At 38.9% G+C, this 16,423-nt stretch overlaps 1 long non-coding RNA gene across 1 annotated transcript; it reads left to right on the forward strand.

Moving 5' to 3' along the window:
* The first annotated feature begins 93 nt into the window (after positions 1 to 93).
* On the forward strand, positions 94 to 13,242 carry LOC146762652 (uncharacterized). Its single transcript, XR_014940631.1, has 3 exons — positions 94 to 343; positions 1,410 to 1,532; positions 12,707 to 13,242. It is a non-coding gene; the product is annotated as an uncharacterized LOC146762652 (long non-coding RNA).
* Positions 13,243 to 16,423: the final 3,181 nt, after the last annotated feature.

Consider the following 16,423-nt stretch of genomic DNA (forward strand, 5'->3'; position numbering starts at 1 on the left):
CCCCGGAGAGGGGTGAAATAAGCGGCGCAGCGGGACCGCCCCTGTCCTGCCGGGAGCAGGAGGGGCAGGGCGGGGCGTGCCGGGGGCGGATGCAGTGGCAGATGTAGGTGATATGGCAGGAGAGGCTGAACCTTCCCACCAACATCCCGTTACACGCTGTTGCCGTGTGACAGATGGCAGCAGAGTGGCAGTCTGACCCAATGATGTCTGACATGGAAGTGCAGATGAAGCAAAGGGGTGGGAACTGAATTCCTCCACTGGGGGACAATGGCACACACTGACATTCATCGACGTTTGCTGAATGTTGATGGAGACCAACCAGTGTATGTGAGCACAGCGCTGGGTGAGTGGTGAAACACTGTGAAGTACTGGGTCACCTCCACTGGTGCAGATTTTTATGAGCATGATATGCAGTCTCTGCTTCAGTGCTGTCAAAAATGCTGATGGTGGTAATGACGTTGAAAAATAATGTTCTGTAAATGAGAACTTACTCTATCGAACAATGTTATTGTACTCTTTGTATCTGTTATTGTTTCCATAGAAATAAATAGGAGGCATTACTTTTGGAGTGACCTACGCAGTATTCGCTACCAAAAGTGTCCTTGAATAACCTGTAGCTGGTGTTAGAAATATGACACACATTTTCCACTTACATGTTTGTTTTTCTCAGTTGTTGCTTAGAAATAGGAACTACCTACAAACTGCTGTCAGAATACTGAACGAAGACAAAAAGGTGTTTGCTTCCAGATTAGGAAATTTTGCTTTTATGTATAACAATAACTGAATTGCAGAGGGTAAAGGACTTAAGAACCACGTCATTCTTTGTGATTCATGCAAACCTTCCCTTGGAGGAGCAGGAGTCCTGAACATAGTGCTTGGATAATGCTCTGTTGGTGGGATCAGATCCCCAGTACTGCATAGTTCATCTTCATGGTCAGTTTTAGAGCTGGTCAAACAACAAATGTGAATATATGTTCCAAAGTGAATGTTTTAACCAACAGCTGATTAATAAATTGATGTCAGGAATTAGGAGTTAATAGTTTGAGTGTCATTCTCCATGGTCTAAGCCATCCAGCCAGGTATTTCTACGTACCATGGATATTTCTTGCTAACTACTGCTTAATTGCAGAGTCAGTGTACATAAACAGGGGGCACAAGTATGGGAAGAGTAAGTATTGACTTCCCACAACATAACTTCAGAATCTATTTCTGTATTTGATCATAGAATCATAGAATGGCCTGGGCTGAAAAGGACCTCAATGATCATGCAGTTTCAACCCCCCTGCTATCTGCAGGGTCACCAGCCACCAGACCAGGCTGCCCAGAGCCACATCCAGCCCGGCCTTGTACCAGTCGCATAGCAATGGGTGGCAGTGGGCACAGTGAGTGTGACTGATCTCTGTCCCCAGAGTAACCGAGTGCAGACGTACTGTGAGATGGAGAGCACCCCGTGGGAAGATGACAGCTGTCCACAGTATAGAGTGGTGAACCTGCTGCGGGCAGAGGTGTCCCAGGACTTGATGGCTGCCCAGGTAAGGGGTCACTCCCAAAGGCAAAGCATTGGTGTTCTGCCAGTGGATGGCAGTGGCTTAGCTCTTCCAAAAGTCTCAGGCAGGTCACCGACCACCAGACCAGGCTGCCCAGAGCCACATCCAGTCTGGCCTTGAATGCCTTCAAGAATGGGGCATCCACAACCTCCTTGGGCAACCTGTTCCAGTGCATCACCACCTTCTGTGTGAAAAACTTCCTCCTAATATCTAACCAAAACTTCCCTTTTCTCAGCTTAAAACCATTCCCCTTTGTCCACTATTAGCCCATGCAAACAGTCATTCAAGTTTTCTCTTTATGCAATTAAAAAGAAATTAATTTTTAATATCATGAATCCATAATAACATCTGAAAAGTTGTTTCTTCCAGTTCACCCATCATCTTCAACAACTACTTCTGTAGCTACATTTTGTTCTGAGTTACTTGCTATAACTTCTGCCAGCTATCCTGATTTTATTGTGATTTTTAATATCAGTTATTCTAAAACCTTCATTTTCTGTGGCAGGAGATTTCAGCTTTCATTAATACTGCAGGTTTCTACAGCATGCAAAAGAAAACTAGCTGGTGTGACCTCAGAATCATCAGAACTGAAAGCACTGACAGAAAGGAAAGAGTAATTTAACTTCAAAATAATGCAACAAAGGAAAACCACACTTAACTACAGAATCAAAACACTAGAACTTGTGAAACAGTCTGCAACAGACAGGAGAACAACTCAGGCTGCCAGGAGGTTTATATATGTACATATATATATATACATATAAATATACATATATATATGTATATGTACATATTTGGCACCATTGAGCCCAACAGTGAGCTAGGTTATTTGGTGAATGTCTTTACCCACTTACTTTCTCACCAGTCCAGTTAAAACTCGCTCGTTACTTTCTGACAACTGGAAAACCGGACAATATTTTTTTGGCTTGTCTGAAAAAAACCCACTAGGATTTTTGTGCACAAAAGCTGGTTACTGTTTATCACATAACTACAATATAGAAATGTTCAAGAGCAAAATATCACAATTTCCCCTTTCTCTTTTGTTTAAATAAGCCGAAAACAAAACCTTTGACAGGAATTTTTGTATAGTTATACTATCACCTTGTGGGTAGAAATGGTTTTGCTTGATGCAGGACACAATAATCAGCAAAGAAGGCAATTGTGACTGTTTCTTAGCGACCACATGATTGGAATTGCAAACTCTTTGGTTTTTTTTGCTTTCTTGAGTTTTTATTTTTTGGGTTTTTTTTTATTTTTTTATTTTATTTTATTTTATTTTATTTTATTTTATTTTATTTTATTTTGTACTTTTCATATCACAATGACTTCTGACAACATTTTTCTTCTAAATTACAAAATACTTTTACTTCAGGAAAAAATAGCAGTCTTTTAAAAGGCCCAAACCCATACCTATACTCCAATAATGTAACCCGAATAGTAATGAAATTCCATTAGCCATTTTTTTGCCCTCAGTTACAACACTTGATGTATGTCAACTCATGATTTATTACAACTCATGATTTAAAACGAACAGTTGCAGGCTGGTTTATTTGTCACGTGCGTTTTTAACAACGTATATTTGGGTCATGATTTAAAGGTTTTCTAATAAACAGCAAATATCAGAGGTGTTGATCTGGAATATGTTTGTAAAAGCGTAAGTAAGTTTCTAAATGCATAATGCTGCCATGTACAATGTTTTGTCAAAAGACCCGTCTTCATATTCCCCAGTAACTCAGCCTGTTCTTCATATTCTTTGCTACTTATTGCTCCCCAAATGACCTGGATGTTCCCATCTTCCACTTATCTACCTCCAGCCACCTCCCTCCCCTATTTTACTCCTACCTGTCTACCAATTCCCCATTGCTTCCTTGTTTAGCTACATGGCCATGTGCTTCTCTGATTATTTCTAATGTTACCTCTAGATATTTTCTGAATACTGAATATTTCTGCTGCTGCTGCTCTTTCCAATCCGTGCTCTATGACTCATCTTCTAGGTGAATCTCTTTGATCATTTACCTCTGCTTCTCTTTGTCAGTAGATACAGCTCCTGCTGTCTCACCTACTTCATTCTGTTAAAAAAAAAATATGCTTATTGTGCTCATGTGTAGTCTGAAGGATGATGATAAGGCAAAACACTCTCACAAACTTCTGCTAATGCAGATAACAACACTTGTTTCTTAGCTTTAGCCATAATCTAACAAATGGCACCTAAACAATGCATGATCAATGGATAGATAGGAAATAATTTTCATACAGCAAGCTAAATGTATATTCTTCACTATACACTATTTGCTGTGTATATTATGACATTTCCGTGTTAGTGATGTAGGATGTTTTATACCCCCTACTTACCTCTGTAGCGATGTTCTGTCTTCTCTAACAGATCTTCTCTTAAACTGCCTTTGACTGAGCAATGGGAAATGTCCTTCGCTGCTGATAAAACTTGAAAAACTTATTACTGTTTTTTGCAGTCTGAGCTCTAATGGTTATGTTAACTACAGTATGCAATCATTTCATTATTCTTGCAGTTATGAAGGGCTCTCAAACTTTTGCATATATTTCACGTTATAATGCTGCAGTTTCCTCAAATGGCTTAACAACTGCCTTCCTGGTCTGTCGTGTAAAAAGTACTACCTGGGATATGTGGATTGTCTTGAGCACAGATTGTCAGCCATGCAACAGTAGGGAAAATCTCTACTGAATGTAATCTTGTAAGTACTGTAGATAATAGACATGGAGGAAAGAGTCGGACTAGGTGATTTCTTAGGATCCTTTTAAAGACTCATTTCTTGTAATGCTACTAGTATTCTACATTTTGTTTGGAGTTTCTTATGGGTTTCAGAGTAATACAATTCCTGACCATTTAAACTTTTTCCATTCTATCCATTTCTGTATGATGGAGTCATGATATTTTGTTCCTATTTTAATGCTTCTCTTGGATGATAATTATGAGCATTTGTGTCCATTACGGAAGTGTTTAGAAGATGAAATAAGTTAAAGCACAGGTGGCTTTTTTGTTGTTGTTTTTTGTTTTGCTTTGTTTTGTTTTCCTTTGCGTTTATTTACTGCAATATTATTTTTTGTCCCAACTGATTCTTGAAATAACTTCTCATGGGGAACAGGCAGTGGTTCTAAAACTTCAAGAATTGCCATTTATTAAATTCATATTGTCCAGCCATTTTTTGTTGCACATTTTCTTCCTTCTCAAGATGAAGTTTTCAATTTTTTGTTGCAGCTTTTCCCTGTTAGGAGAATCCTAGTTGAAAGACGTTATCTGCTTAATAGGATGCAGGCTGATTCCCTTTGTTTTATCATGACAGTCTAGGCTAAAGCCATTCAATTTTGGCTTCCCCAGTGAATGATGATATGCTGTAATTGTATGCACAAAGATTTAATTCTTACTTCTCATCGTTTTCTAGGAAAATATATTTACGTTACCTTCATTCTTTTTTAAATCCTTTTTAAAGTGCTTATCAAAGTTACAGTTTTAATAAGATCTCCTACTTTTTAATTTCTTCCCACCATTTCACTGTTTCAGCCATGATTTTGCACACTTAAGCTCTAAAGGAACAATAGGTCATAATGCTTTTCTCTGAAAATTGCATCTCACCTCAAGTATGAGGGCTCTTACCTGCAGTTCCCCAGCTAGTCAACAGCCAGCATTCAGCATCTTCATTTATCACTTGCATGAGTGTATAAAGGAAAAACAGCAGACTAACCTTGAAATTAAATATTTATTTGTAAGTGTGTATAAGAAGATTGCTGTTACTTCACAGAACACAAGCTTTAGGGTGAAAGAAGAGTACTGGCACCAAGCAAAGGTGAAAGAAGAAAGCAGATCAATATGTATCATCTATTCAAGATAACAGAGGCAGAAGACCAAATCTGTATAGAAAACCATTTTATACCCCTTTAAAACTTTTGGAGAAAAATAGCCTGCTTCAAGATAAAAGATCAAAGCGTTCAGTTTCTTTTGCAAGACAAAAGCTTGTGCATTCTGCTTCAGGCTAATTTAGAAAGTTTTAGCTCATCTTTTATGCATCTTGGTTCTGTCTGGGCAGCCACAGGACTGTAGCATAGGCTGTAAGCCTTTCTGCTTATTCTCCACTCTAATCTTCTACTAAATCAACACATCAGCATGCTTTGTCTCAATTCTGTCAAATCACATTTTCCAAAAGAAAGCCATTCTGCACGGACATTTTTTACTTGCAGAAGATAAGGAAAGAGAAACAAGATCATCTCTCTTCCACATCATACTTTCACAACCACAAGCATTTGCTTCTGGCTCTAGTTAGAGGCAGAATGTCAGATATCTGTGGAAGATTTTGTATGACCTGGTATAGCTTTCTCACGTTGTTTTGTTACGTTCCTGTGATCTGACAGCATGGAAATGCAGGGGGTCATGTTGAACTAAAGAAAAGATTCCACTGAAGGAGACAGCCTGGAGTCTATATTGAAAATCTCAGAGTAGGCTGCTGCAATGTCTGTGGTGCTCTCTCCATTAACTTAATTGTTGTTCTACTTTGAAATGAAAATCACATATTTGGATTATATAGACTCTTCATCAGTATTGTATAGAGCTCACTAATAGAAGCTCCTAGGAGTCATCCAGTTGTTTCTCTGGCTGTGTTGGCTATGCAGTGACACCCAAAAATACTTCCTTGCTTCTACCTATAAATGAATGTTCCATGTCAGGAAAATAAAATCTGCAAGTAAGCCATTAACTAACAGCTACTTGGTTTAACAGAAGAAAAAGAAAAAAGAAAAAAAATAAATAAAATAAAAAAGCACTCAGCAAGAAAGAGATCTGAAAAACATTCCAAACAAAATCAGAACTAGAAGAGCCCATATGTTCCTAAGGCAAACCCATTTCTCTTCCCCTTTCCCTGATCCCACCATGTAGTTGCTACAAATGCTGCTAGATATTTAAGAAATGAGAATGGAATCCTCATACAACAGCAGACAAAAAAGTAAGCAAAGATTAAGATAGAAGGGCAAAAAATGTAAATATTTTATTCTGAATCTGAATTACCAAATATCACAGAATCACAGAATTATCAAGGTTGGAAAAGACCTAGAAGATCATCTAGTCCAACCATTACCAATACTTCCTGGCAAAATCATATTCCTCAGCATCACATCCAAACGTTTCTTTAACACTCCCATGGTCAGTGACTCCACCACCTCCCTGGGCAGTGCATTCCAGTGCCTGACTACTCCATAAATATCTGATGTAAACACAGACAAAATAATAGAGATAAAGCAAATTAAGGTGATTTTCTTTGATTTTCAAGAACAACAACAAAAAAAAACCTGAGCTCAAACTTCTGTTAAGATCTCTGTGAACCTTTTTGTAATGTTTTTAAAATGAAACACAGTAAGTTTTTATTTGTTTACTCTTTCTAAACTGTGAGTCTTTAGAAGTAATATTTAAATTCTAAGTAAGGAATTGACAAGGACTGGATTTTTTTTTTAATTTTTTTTTTTTTTCCATGAACAATTTAAAGAACTCCAAACCAATATTTCCACAACATTTTTAGTCTTTTTTGATTATTCTAGCTTCAATTGTAGCGTTCAGGTTTGGACACCCTGTGTTTTCTTGTATTCTTGCTCTGAAGAGAAACAACAGTACAGTTCATAAGCTTTGTTCTCATTAAAAATACATGATTTCATTCCCTGTGATCAGGTGCAGACTTATAACAAAGAGAAAGGCAGGAGAGTGAAAAAGATCAATACCTGTTCACAGCACTGACTGCTGCAGTGCATGCATTCCCAGGTTATATAATTTTAGAAGGAACTGCCATGGGCTTACTGAGACTGCCACTTGGGCTGCTTCTCTCCTTAGCAGCAGGGTCATTGACTTCTGAAGATGAGACATATGTAGAGAACATTTCTATTTTAAGTAGACCTACATAAGTCTTGAGTGTTATAATTGCTCTGAGATGCTTAGAGTTGTTTAAAAATTAATACATGACCAAAGAAAGAATTTTTAAAACAGACATAAAAATACAGCAGTGATTCCCACACAGCTTGGCAACCAACTGTACAACTCAGTTGCTTCACACTAAAAGTTTCATCCAACATTAGAAGGAACTGGAGACTTTCAAGTAAATACATGAAAATTTGACTTTGCATAAGACAGAAGCATTGATCGTACAGGTTCAATAAGCACTTCTACAGACAGTGAGATTTTTGATACTTTCCTTCAGTTAAAATAAATAAATAAAAACATTCTGAAGCCCTTATTAAAGTAAAATTCTCTGCATATATAGATATAGAAACCTGCTTCAAACTTTCCATGCATTAATACTGTGTTATGAGATGACACAGAGAAAAATAAATATTGAAGCAGTGTAATATGTCTGCAAGTTTCTTTCTGAAATTATTTTAAGACATAAATGGCTCACATTTAGGTTCAGAATCATGGTATCATAGCAACAGATCATAGAATTACTATGTAGGTTTGCTTCCTGATCTTGTTTTGTATGCTGACATGAAATTACTCATGAAGTTATGCTATAATATTCTATGAAGCACTTAAGTGAATAATATTACCCTTAAAGAAAATATATAAGGAATATACTGTGCTCTGCCCTTTTATCTATCTTATACCTATATTTCTCTTGAGAAGCTATGTTGGAACCTCCACAGATCTCTATAAATTCTGTCATAATTGTTATTTCCAATATTGAAACACAACTTTTGTCCGTGGGTACTCAATGCTCATAAAGGGGCAAGTTTTCTCTCTAAGTGGGGATGCTGAATCTATGTTATTTCCACAAACAAGTATTCCGTACCATTAAAGGTGAAGTTAAATCATTTCTATGGGAAAATATACTGTATTAGTAGTCCTGGTAATCTATTAGAAATGACACAGTGTTTAGCTTCGCTACAAAAGCCAAAAGGACATTTGCTGCTGAAAATGTGTGACTGTATAAAGGTTCTTGGAAGCGATGAAGTGGGTTCTGTACTGGAGAAAAAAATGTTTTTGAAAAACACATTTACATTCCTTCCTGAATCATAACTCTCTTCCCGCTATTCACAGTGTAACTGAGAAGAGCTTGGAATAGACAAATTAGGCAGCTGCTTAGTGCAGTGCAGTCCTTGGAGTTCAGGGAAGAAGATTTCATACTTTAACTATACTGGAAGCAGTTACAGAAGCATGTATAGCCTAAATTCTCACCTCCTGCTTGCACAGGCATCTGTTTTCCCTGCTGTTATGGTGGTACTGATAAACCTTTTATAGCAGGGGACTGAGAAAGAAAGAAGGGGTGACAAGAGTGAGAGAGCAGTTAAAATTGAGGGAGAGAGAAGAAATATTCTCTTTGTTCTTGCTAGCCCTTCTGAGCCATCTCTACAATGTTCTGACATCCCATAGGTCCTCACTTGAATCTTGTCTTCTTTCTAATTTCCAATGCATTGACTCCCTAAAACTTCCTAAATCCCATAGTGTGACCAATTTTACCAGGCTTCAGAGCATCTTTTATCAGCCTTTCCCTTACGAATCTTTTTAGCACTCTAACCCCTCTCTCAAAACTGCATTTCACTTACTTTCTGTCAAAGCTCTGTGAGTCAGCTCCTGATCTGATTCACCGATTCACTGGTGGAATAAGGTCCATACTTGGTACTGTGCTATAAAATCTGTCTGTGCCTAAGTTTGCAAGAGATCTTTATTTTCATCTGCTTAACCTTGCATGTACCCTTGTAGAACTCTGTTCACAAATGCTACAGTGCTTTAGATGTATTAAATTTAAATACTATTTTAATATTTTACCTTCTCCTACTCAAAAGGCAACAAGATCTATATTTAAAACTGCATAGAATGCATCATATCAATTACTTAGAATATTAATTGTTTAAAAAGTGCTGTCCAACTAACTTCTGAGACAGTTCTCCCTTGAGATATCAGCACCATAATCATTAGAATACCCTCGGTTGCCTCCAGTGTTGTGCCTTGGAGCCTGTTTTGGCTATCAGTTAACTAAACCTTCCTAGCTATGAGCAGAGAGAAGCAACCTTTATTAAGACTGATCATGACCTGACTGGTGGTCAAACCATAGCCACCATTACCAATGAGGAGAATACAGGTACATCAAGGCTGTTGTTGTTAAAAGGTTCTTTTGGCAGGGAAGGGCATAGGTGTGTCCTTTTGACTAAGAACAGAAATGCAAGGCAGTAGAAACACTGCCAAGGCTCATGTCAAGGATGTGTATAGTCTGTGAAGCTCAAGAAGAGATGAGATGCAGGCCTGTTTAACCACAAAAATCTGCCAAGTTGATCAGGAGGAAGGGGGGGTTTTCAAACTGTCATCAGAAGCCTAGACAAGACAACACCTAATGATACACAGACTCTGCAAATCTCTGGGAGAAGCAAATAAATAGGATGAAGGACAATATTTTATAAGAGAGAATCAACACACACAATATTTTTTCTGCGCATTAAGGTGAAGTACTGTGCAAATTAAATAAAATCTCCCAGCTTCCAAGTCAGTGTCTGCATGACAGCTGCTCAGTGATAATGAGTCCCAGAACGATGATCTGTAGAATGGCACCCAAGAAGTATCTGGGGAACTAACTGGAAGAGCACCAAGGCACAAGCAGTTTGTTAGCATAAAGAATTATGCAAAAAAGTTCACCAGTACTCTCAGGCAAGCTGAAATCTGCTAGTACAGACCCAGGTAGTCCAATATGATCCTAAGGCAATTACTTCTGCCATGTCCTTCCTCTTTCTCTTACCCCCTGAAAATATACAACACCCAAAGCCAACTCAATCAACTAACAGAAGAAACAGGATAAAACAAACAAAATCCCCCAAAATAAACTAGAAGTGGCTACTGATGACATGGATATTTTCAGTTTGGTTTTAGCTGGAAAATGACTGAAAACGTAAAGGTGAGAATCAAGGTTATTGAAAGTGAATGAGAGCACTTTATGGTAAGGAGAATAAGGAGTCAAAGGATTAGAATAAAAGTAAAGCAAACTGTAACAAACTCAGTGATCTGGCAACTGGAAAATTCTGGAAATGGAAACTTAAATTAAGTGACTGAAGTTTGCCAAAAAGGTAACAGTAACTGAAAGGGACTTTAGATGGAGAAAAGAAAATCTCTGATACAAAACAGAAAGCAAAGATAACAAATCACTTCTTCAAGAATTAAAGAGAAAACATGCAAATCACACAAAGATAAACTCAGAAAGGGTAAGGAACACAGTAGGGGCTCAAAATAAACTAGAATAATCACTTACCAGGAAAGAAGAACTCCCTTGGAATTAATTCAAATTTTGGCAAATTGATTTACTTTTGGAAGTGCCTATGCTGGTTCTTAAAAGCTAGGGAAATAATCCCTGTTTGCTGTCAGGACTCTGATAGACAGTTTATTTTCGGTGGTTATTAAGGAATGCTCTACTGAATGAATGGCTTAGAGGGCTAAAATAGAAAATTCAAACAGTTGATTGAAAACATTCCTAAAAGTAAAATGCTTTTGACACAATCTTCTACTGTATCCTTAGGATCACAGTACTGAGATGTAGATTGCATAAGTCAGTGATAAGATTGGTGGAAAACTGGTGTCAGGTTCAGAAGGTGGTGGCTGATCGTACAGCTAGTTATCAGCTGCAGGCCCAAGGCATAGATACAAAAGCTAACACTGTTTAATTGTTTAATTAACAACTAAAACAATGGGATGAAGGTCCACACTCAGAAAGTTAATGAAGAGTACCAAAGTGAGGAGAGTGGCCAGTATACTGGAAGGCAGGCCAGATGCCCGAAGGGACCTTAATAGGTTGTAGAAATGGGAAATGTTAAGTCTTGCACCCAGAGAACAGTCAGTCCAGGCAGAAATACATCCTTGAAGCCAGCCATTTCCAACAGTTGTGCAGAAGAGGACCTGGGGCTCTTGTTGGACAAGTTAGACATGAGCCAGGAATGAACCCTGGTGGCTAAGGCAGCCAATGGCTGTATTAGCAGAAGCATGGCCAGCAAGTCAAGGGAAGGGTTTCCCTCCCTTTCTGCTCAGCACTGCCCACCTCCTCCTGGGTGCTGTGCTCAGCTTTCAGCTCCCTGCTACCAGTAACAGTGACATGCTGGTGTGCATCCAGCAGTGAGCCAGCAGGATTGCTAGAGAGACATTCAGGTTCAGCCTGAAGCCAGAAGGATATTGCTGCTGCCTGCAGCTACCTACTAAATGCCAGGAGGTTACAGACAGAGATAGCAGAGACAGACCTTTTTCAAAAGATAGAAAACACTGGGACAAGAGGCAAAGGATACAAGTTGAAGCAGGGGGAATTCTGATTAAAGATGGGAAAACCTTCTTCACCTTGGGATGGTCAGAAAATAGCACTGGCTAGTCCCGGAAATGCTGTAAAATCTCCATCCTTGCAGGATGCAAGACCCTGAGCATCCAAATACAATTGGATCTACTTTGAAAAGGAGGCTAGAATAAAAATCCAGAGATCCCTTAGAACCATTTGAATATACATATAATTATGAATAACTGTTAATTGCTTTTGAAGGCAATCAAGAGTTGGGCTTTTTAGATACCTCAGAGGAATCACCCTTTTTCTTTCACATAAATAGTTATCACTTAATCTGTTTGTGCTAGGAAGCTTTTTGTCGTTGTTTGTTTGTTTTTACCCCAATGTAGATTTCACACCAAATCACGATGTAAAAGTATGCCTTCCAAGTGGTCTTCCTCCTGTCAAATCATAATGGCAACAAGGTTTAAGCCACAGTGAGCCTAATACACACAAGAAGCAAAATCACTTTTTCCGATAGCCTGAAATTTTGGGATTTAGAGGTTCTCATTGCCACTGCTAGAAAATGTTCTGGTCTAAAAGTATTCAGCGAAGTTTCTGTGCTAATGCAGAGGGAAACCTTTTGCCACTGTTTTACAGTTCATTGGGAATCCTTTACCCATTTCCAATAGTCCTGATAATCTGAGAAGCACAGAATGGTCTCTGCTAAGGATGTAAAATTGATCCATTAACTTATATTTTCCATCAGTTATAGAACTAATGTTCTGCATATAAGTACTTTTTAAGAAATGGGTGTTTCAGAATTTCTTGAATAATGAGTACTTCTTAACAGTAAACTATAGTACTTGCAAGGCTATACTGAGGGATGGGGGGAGAATTCCTTAATATTTATCTATCTGTTCCCAACAGGTTTGCTCAGGGTGGAAAAAGAAAAATGCAGACACTTCTCTCTAGAAAACTAAAGTCCATCAGTAAAGGCAAAACAAACCTGCTGCTAAAGCCTGATCTGTTTTCTGTAGGTATAAAAACATTGAATTCCAGCCAGTGCTGCAAACATACAGTAATACTACTGAGAAAAGGACTTATTTTCTTTCCTCTAGACCTGGATATAATTGCTTGGTTATCACAAGGCTTTGCTTCCTGCCCCAGGTCACACATTGTTCCCAAAGAGTTTAAATTCATTGTCATCCTTTGTCTTGTTTTTAACAACTAGAGGCAAAATGAACTTCACCTCATTTTCTTCAATGTGAGATGACAATATACTTTTTTTGTCCTAATATTCTCACTTTTTGGATTAAACATCCTTGCAACAAGGGAAAACCTAACCTCTACTTGTAATTGAAGAGAAAACACTGTGAATGTTATTCTCTGGAGAAAAAGAAAACACTTGAAGTAATAGAATGCCATTTCAGTAGCCGCCCAGAAGAGAGACAGAGAAGATGAAGGTGAGTGATACATGTGAATTCACTAAGGCATTGAACAACCTCTTTTCATTAAATAATTAAGTTGCAATTTGATTTAATGCTTTGGTAGTATGTAGATTTCAGAGCTGAATTCTTGACTGTGAGATCTATGGGACAGGGCTACTGCTTTTCCCTTATTTATGGTATGTACATTATAAACACTATTTGTTAATGTCTATCTTTGTATCTTTCAATTAAATATGAAGACATTAAATTATAAAAACATATTAGAGTGCCTGCATCCAACTCGGAACATCAGTTTAAATATTACGTGGTGTCATGGTCAAACTTTTGAGACCCATTAATATGTTAAAAAGACTTAGACTGTAGGCATTTTTAGCAACCACAGGATAAGACACATATATTTTCACCTGAATTTCATGACTTTTTCAGGAGCAACTGGAATTTATGTGGTCTAGCTAAGCTCTTTAAACCACTCCTCTCCCTAGAATGAAAATCAAATGTAACAGTTCCACAAATGGGCATAGCAAGAACAATTATTTCATTAGGGAGAGTGGACTGTGTTCTCGTGAGAAGGAAACACCTGTTTTCTCTCAGTGTTTCAGCTGAGGCTGGTACTTGCCTTTCCTTTCAACAGAAGGAATCGGTCCCTGCTTTTTGTAGCTACTGAAACGAGGAGCAGGTCAGTGCCACCACACAGCTTTATAAATATGCTTGCTTTTCTTCAAGATATTGTCCCTGTAAAGTGAAATAGTCCTTAAGGCACTGAAGAAGAGTTCTTCCTCCAAACATTGCGCAGTTTTCCCTGTTAGTCTTAAAAGCAGGGGAAAGCAGTGTATTCCTTCCCTTCCCTTCCCTTCCCTTCCCTTCCCTTCCCTTCCCTTCCCTTCCCTTCCCTTCCCTTCCCTTCCCTTCCCTTCCCTTCCCTTCCCTTCCCTTCCCTTCCCTTCCCTTCCCTTCCCTTCCCTTCCCTTCCCTTCCCTTCCCTTCCCTTCCCTTCCCTTCCCTTCCCTTCCCTTCCCTTCCCTTCCCTTCCCTTCCCTTCCCTTCCCTTCCCTTCCCTTCCCTTCCCTTCCCTTCCCTTCCCTTCCCTTCCCTTCCCTTCCCTTCCCTTCCCTTCCCTTCCCTTCCCTTCCCTTCCCTTCCCTTCCCTTCCCTTCCCTTCCCTTCCCTTCCCTTCCCTTCCCTTCCCTTCCCTTCCCTTCCCTTCCCTTCCCTTCCCTTCCCTTCCCTTCCCTTCCCTTCCCTTCCCTTCCCTTCCCTTCCCTTCCCATCTCCCACCCATTCTGCTAACTCTGCCTACAGTCACCGCCTGGCAAATGGACACAGGGCAAAAAGTATTCAGGGATGTTGTCTCCTGTCCCATTTCTACAGAGGTGAACTATACAGTCTAGATATGAACTACAAGATGTGGCAGAGGGCTTACCAAGAAGGGAACACACTTTTATTTCTACTTTTACCCTTTGCATAAGCATTCTGATACTATCAAACAAACATTCATGAAGCCTCTGAGAGACTCTGGAATACACAGGAATAAAATATTTATGTTTTCTGTTAGTTTGCATGCAGGCCTAAGGCTCATACCTGGATACAGCCTCATATTAAGATATAAAAATGTCAAACCAATTTTACCACTGGGAGTAGCTTGGTTTTGTTGGGAGCACAGAGAAATTCTTCAGTCATTTTCCACAGGCAGTTTCAGGAACTGTATTGACTCTGTTATTTATTGGGTTTTTTTATTTTTTATTTTAAGCAAATATTTAAATATGATTTTTATATATATAATTGTGCTGCAGTCAGGTTAGAATGGCTCCATTACTTTTTATCTCCTTGTCATTCTTTGATGTTATGGCACTGCAGTTTGTGCTACTGTAAAATACTCAATACTTAGGATTCAGATGATAAAACCCTTGATCATCTGTATCTCTCCTTGGAATCAACCTGCTGATAGAAGTCTGGATTGAATCTTTCATAAGTTTTCACTTTTATTAATTTCAGCTCCAAAAAATTGCATCTGGGCTCTGAAAATTAGTGTAGGTTGTTTCCAACCCTGTAATAGGTGCTTTATCTGCACCTATAACATTTACAGGTGGCCCAACCTGCAAAGGAGGTGCTCTCCTTTGGTATCTCATACAACCCTGATAAAGCGAGTGGAGAACACCAGGATTCCAGACTGTTATTTATCTGGAGTGTTTTGTCCAAGGGACATATCCTATGGGGTAGGAGGGGGAAATATTACTTACAAATGCATTTTGTTAATGGAATCATTGCATACAAATGGAGCTGGTGTAATGGCTTGTCCATTTTGCTAGAATCTCCTAATCCAGCATGCTGTATAAAGCAAAACTGCTGTCACAGAAGCAACTGCAGCAAACACATCATGCTTATAGGCCAAGTGTGGAATGTGGGCCCAAAATAATCCAAGGCAAGAGAAATGGTGAATCTGAATCTAACCTCCTGATACTCTGACCACTGAGCAATAAAAGATGAGGACATCTGTTTTCCTCCCAGTCAGTAGTGCTTTGTGCCTCCAAACTCAAATGCTTTCTTAGCAGAATTATTTGGAGAATTTGACCCTTACTCAGAAAATGTTTTGAGATAGTGCAGACAATGAATTTAGTACTTTGTGTGACTTTTATCTGAGCCTTATACATACAGATGCATGCCTCTGCTTGTTTTTACTGCTAGAGCAAAGAAAACATGTGCAGTCCTTTGAATTTCAGAGATCACAAAACAAACCTTCAACCCCTCCCATCTCGGTAGAGAAATGTGCTCATTCTGATTCTTCCTATTCATCCAAGTCAAAAAATTGGGGGAGGGGAGGGGCGGAGGGGGGGAGGGAGAAGATGTTATCTGTCATGTTCTTTCTGCTTTTAAATTGTAGTTCTGCTTCAAAATTACAACAAATCTCAAAAACTCAAGAATCTGTTATAATGGAACTAAGGGTTCTAAAACAGAAACCAGTCAAGGACAAATATTTGGCCCTAAAGCCTTCCTTTCTTGGACTGGTGTGGGGCCTCCTACTGACCTGACTGCACAATCCGGGCTCAGAGAACAGTGCTCTGTCTCAAGACATGCATGTCTATATAGGGATGGCTTTACCCTATAAATTCCTATCTGTCGTGCTTCCCTGATGAATTAAATGATCACCTGCAGGTTTTATACCTGTACAGATTTTACAGTAGATTGAGAACTTTAATGA

This window comes from Coturnix japonica, chromosome 1 (assembly GCF_054131305.1).
Source record: "Coturnix japonica strain WE chromosome 1, WE-NBRP24, whole genome shotgun sequence".
NCBI classification, from domain to species: domain Eukaryota; kingdom Metazoa; phylum Chordata; class Aves; order Galliformes; family Phasianidae; genus Coturnix; species Coturnix japonica.